The 4,907-nt window shown below is 60.9% G+C and overlaps 2 protein-coding genes across 2 annotated transcripts in view; both read left to right on the top strand.

Annotated features, from left to right (window-relative positions):
* The window catches only part of LOC113204237 (neurocalcin homolog), a 116,933-nt gene that overhangs the window by 20,765 nt on the left and 91,261 nt on the right, over window positions 1-4,907 (top strand). The window lies entirely within an intron of this gene.
* Window positions 1-4,907, top strand: part of LOC113204201 (neuronal calcium sensor 2) — a gene marked incomplete in the record, with an annotated part of 110,553 nt that overhangs the window by 20,553 nt on the left and 85,093 nt on the right.

The following is a 4,907-nucleotide window of genomic DNA, read 5'->3' as shown; positions in this document are numbered from 1 at the left end:
CCCTTTACCGCCCTCACCCCCTCCCCTCTCCCTCTCGCCCTGTCGTTCACTTTGAATTAATCACCGCCCGAGCCGAGCCCCACATTAGCAGACCGTGCCAAGCGCACAATGGAACGGCCATTTATATTACTCCTTTGCTAAAAATCTGCGCGCCGCTCTGTTTGCCGGTGCCGTTTTGCTGTTGCCGGCGCCGTTGTCTTTAAGCAGCACGCGCCTACGCACACGCACGCACGCCAGCTCGCGCTCTCGCTACGTAGAATTTATTGAGTTGGAGGGGCTTGCGGTGGTGTTGTTGTCTTCTTCTGCGCAACGAAAGGCCTAAGTTTGTTTCGTTCACTGGCGAAGGGCTTGTGTCGTCGGGGCTGCTTGCGAATGTGGTATAGAGAACTAGTGGACGAGGGGACATGGAGGGACGGAGAGAGAGAGCGGGGAAGCAAGTGGGAAGAGAGACGAAAGGGGGAAGAGAGCGAAGGAGAACAAGAGAGCGAGAGAGAAACGAAATTTACCCGAATTTACTACCAAATCCTACTTGACAGTCTGTCACATCCAGAGTCTGGAGTTTCGGTGAGCGCCTGGCAGGTAGGCAATGCAACGTACGGTTGCGCACGTCTCTTGGGCGGGTGGCCTATCTGGAGACTTGCAGGGGTCCAGAGAGACGACTACGTTTAAACTGGCTGCTAGGTAGGCTTCACTCTCTTCGTTTCTAAGTGAGTGAGTGAGTGAGTGAGTGAGTGAGTAAGTGAGTGAGTGAGTGAGTGCGAGCGAGCGAGACAGCCAGAGCGAGAGGGGTCCTCTCTTCTAGTCCTCCACTCCAAAACTCGTTGCACAGTAAAAATATTGACGGCTGCGTGCGCCTGCGCCCAACTCGCCAATACTCCATAAATACTCACCACCAAATACTCGCTCACATACCCTACGCTCTTAACGATGAGAGAGAGAGAGAGAGAGAGAGAGAGAGAGAAAGAGAAAGAGAAAGAGAAAAAGAAAGAGAAAGAGAAAGAGAAAGAGAGAGAGATGGGGGGTGGAGCGAGGCGGAGGAGGGGAGAAGAAGACGCCCTGGACCTAGACCGACGCGAAAGCATCAGAGAGCGGGCAGGTCTCGCATTGCTCGCCGCGCTGTGGAGTTGAGGTGGAGTTATTCTCTTTCTTTCTCTCCGCTCTAAGCGCGCGCCTGCTGCCCTCCGCCGGCTCCGCCCGCCGCGCGCCTCTCACACGTCGCCGGTGACGCGCCGCGCAATACGCGTCACTGTCTGACGGCTTTATGCCCCTCTTATGCCTTTGTCGCGCACGGGGCCCGGGGCCCATGGCGGCCCTGGCGCCGCCCATGACACGGCCCGAGGGGGGCCTGCGGGGTCGTAGGGGGGGCCCTGGGGCCCTGGGGGCCTTGCGGGGGGGCTCGCCGGGGGGCGCACACGCTAATCGAGTTGGTGTGTGTGTGTGTGCGTGCGCGCGTCGCTTCGCCGGGGGTAAGGCCCCCCCTCTGGGGGCCTCTATAGGCGCGGCGGAAAGAGAGAGCGAGAGAGAGCGAGCGAGCGAGAGAAGGGAAAGTGTGTGGGGGCGAGGGGGGGAAGAATGTGAGAGGGGTTAGCGTTAGCGCCGCTCTCCCCTCTCATCCACACATATCGGGGGTTAGTAAATGCGGAGCCCCCCCGCGACAACGCCCGCCGCCCCGCGACATTACCATCCCAAAGGGGAGCTGGCGGAGAGGTAAATGGAGGTTATGGAGGTTATGGTGGTTAAAGCGCGGCGCCGGGCGGAGTGGCACGGCGCGAGCCGCGGCAGAACCGTACCGGGGTGGTGCGCAAAAAAAAAAAAAAAAAAAAACTCAACAGTAATCGGCGGGCGAGAAAGAAAATGTGTTAGATATGCATGTGTCGATATGTGCGGGAGAGTAAACTTTTGTACTGTTGCAGTCCTTTTTCAATAAATAAATGCGTAAAACCAAACTGAAACGCTCGTTGATAAGTGAGTTTGAGTTGTGAAAGGATGAATTTGCTCACTATAATCCTTCTGCAAGCTTGCATATCAGTGACAGTATCGCTTGCCCAACAAAATGGATTAGGAATTGCAGAGCTGCTTGATGTGAAGGAATGAATATGCCAGAAAGGGAACCTGTCGAAGATAAATAACGCCAGCAATGATTGTGCTGAAAATGGGTGCGTCTGAAAGTGAATTTGGTGAAAAATGATGTTGAGGGTGATGGGGTGGCGGTTAATCACGGATAGGGAAAGGGGGAGTGGGCGTCTCGTGCCGTTGGTGCATCACCTCACCCCGCCCCGCCCTGTTCCGCTCGACCCCAACACCCCCCCCCCCCCCCCCCCACCCCACCCTACTCCCCCACTGCCCCAACACCCGCTCGAGCCGCCATTCAAAGCCAAAGCCGTGTCGGGATGAGTCTGGTAAACTAGCACAGGGCGAGGAGAGCGACCCACCACCACCACCCCTCTGCCCCCGCCTCGTCGGCTTTGTTTTTGTTTTTGCGGTGGCATGGTGTCGGTGGCGTGGAGTTAGACAATGTTTGAATCAAAAGTGAGGCCTTTAGCCTCCTATAGCGTGGGCGTGCCTGCCGAGGCTGGGGTGCGCGCGGGCGGGGGTGGTGGCGGCGTCAGGCTATGGGGGGCGTCGGGGTCAGGCGTTGGGGGCTGCTCCTAGCTAGCTGGCTGGCTACGGCTGTCCAAGGACTTGTTGGGCGGTATAGTGCTCCCCAGGCGTGTGGTCGCGCCCAAGGCCGTGGGGCCGGCGGAGCCCCCCCCCTGGCCGTGCTGCTGGTCGTGCCCCGGCGGCGGCGTTGGGCGAGGCGTTGGCGGGGCCGCCCGACTGACTGGCTTTGGCCTGGTGAGGCGGGGCGAGGCGGGGCGCGGAGAGAATCCCAGCCCGATACACTTCCGCTATACCACTACTGGGCGGACGGAAGCCGTCCAGATCTAATAGACGGGAGTGGAGTGGTGTGTGTCCCGTCCACTCCTGCCTCGCCCCGCCTCGCCCCGCCCCGGCGCGGAGCGCTCAGACAATCGGCTGGGTGGTGGTCAAGTGGTATCGGTCTTCCTTGACACTCCCCTCCTCCCCTCCCCCTTTACACTCACACATAGTGCGCGCCAGTGGATAGCACACAAACTCTGCCGTATAAAAAGTCAGAAAAAAATAATATGTTCCCCAAATTTTGTGATAGAGTAGGGCATAATCGATTAAGTTTCTCTGGCGGTGGCGCAGCGGGCCCCACCGCCGCTGATGCTGCCGCCGCCTTTGTTCCCCGCGTCCCTCCCAGCCGCATAGCGTGGCGGAGGAGGTTGTGTGAGGGAGACGGTGCCAACGGCAGCAGCGAGCAAGCTGCGAGTGAGCGGGAAAGGGATGGAGAAAAGTTGTGTGTGCGGCGCGGGGCGAGCAAAATAACCGCCCGCGCAGTAGTCTGGAGCCATCATCTTCGCACTCACTTAGATACGTTCCTTTCCTTTCGACTCGACCCCTCCCCCCTCCTCCTCCCCCTGTCTTTCGTCTGCGACATGTTTGTGTGCGGTGCGGGTGTGCCCGCCTCGCCTGCCCGCTCGCTTCGGATGTTGTGTCGGGACCACCCCGTAGAGTGAGGCGGGGAAAGGGAGCAGGCGGAGCAGGCGGCAGGGGCGGTCGCGCTTAATTTAGACATTTCCGTCAAGCTGTGTGTCCCGCCTTCGTCTGGTATTGATGCTACATCGTGGGCTTTTGGCGAGGAGCAGGGGCGGTGGAAAGAGAGAGAGTGAGTTGGGTGAGTCGGTTGAGGGGAGGGGAGGGGAGGGGGAGGGGGGAAACTGCCGCAGGAAGGAAAAAGATAGCGCGCGGGGGCTTGTGGGGGGGGTGGGTGGGGGTGGAGAGGGACACGGAGCATGTCCACAGAGAGTCCGGTCCTCCTCGCCGCCCTGGTCCGCAGTGGCCATGGCTGGTGGGTGGTGGCGGGCTGCTGCACCAGCTTGCACCACAGGACCATGCCCGCTCCTGCACCGCATCGGAAAGATTACTACTACCCGCCACACTGTTTTTGCTCTCCCCCCCCCCCCCCTCCTCTCGCTCTCTCTCTCTCTCTCTGTATGACGCTCCCTCTCTTTCTCTCCCTTCCCCCTGCTGCCCCACCCTTGCGGCCCGTGGATGCAGTGCGGTGCCCATCACTCATACCGACACCGCGACGGGCCCAGTGATTCTGCGCCCGCCGCTGCCGACGCTGCGCCCGACGCTGACTCACCGGGCTGTTTGTTCAACAGGCCGCCAGCAGCGCCAGGCAGAGAGAGAGAGAGAGAGAGAGAGCAGAGGAGGCGCCGCTGCGGACGCCATCAAAAACAAAAGGGAATATCTCCTTTGTTAATTGCTTGCCATAAAGTCAGCACCATCCCTCTGCCATTTACCTACCTCCCTGTCCCGCCCCGCCCCGGCCGGCCGCGTGCCTCTAGCGTGTCTGCCTCACGCCCCGCGCCATCGAGTGGCGTGCCTCCCTGGCGTGCCTGCTGCGGCTGGGCGGGGCGTGGCCCGTGGGCTAACAGAGGGCTGCCCCGCCCCGCCCGTGCCACTGGCGTGCCTGCCGCCTGCCCGTGCCCCGCTCTACCGACTGGCGTGCCTCCCTGGGCGGGGCGTGCCTGCCGGCTGGCCCGAGAGCCGCCCCGCCCGACACGCCAGCCAGCGCGGCTGCTAGTCGCCCCGTGCACGAGATTGTTTTGGGCTTCGACGGAAGTCGCGTTTGAACTCGTGCAGGGTGGAGGGGTGGAGAGGTGGAGGAGAAGAGGGGCTGCAAGCGAGACGGAGAGAAAAGCGAGAGGCGTGGTGAGTGCGAGAGAGACAGACATACACACGAATAGAGAACCCGAAAGCTGCGAGTGCACTGCTTGTCAAAGCCCTTGACGGGTTGTTGTGTGTTTGGCCTGCTCCGCCCTCGCGCGCCGCCCCCC

The sequence above is a fragment of the Frankliniella occidentalis genome, unplaced genomic scaffold, assembly GCF_000697945.3.
Source record: "Frankliniella occidentalis isolate FOCC.00 unplaced genomic scaffold, Focc_3.1 Scaffold131, whole genome shotgun sequence".
NCBI classification, from domain to species: Eukaryota; Metazoa; Arthropoda; class Insecta; order Thysanoptera; family Thripidae; genus Frankliniella; species Frankliniella occidentalis.
The sequence above is the reverse complement of the archived record's forward strand: the minus strand, read 5'-3'. Positions and strand labels throughout refer to the sequence as shown.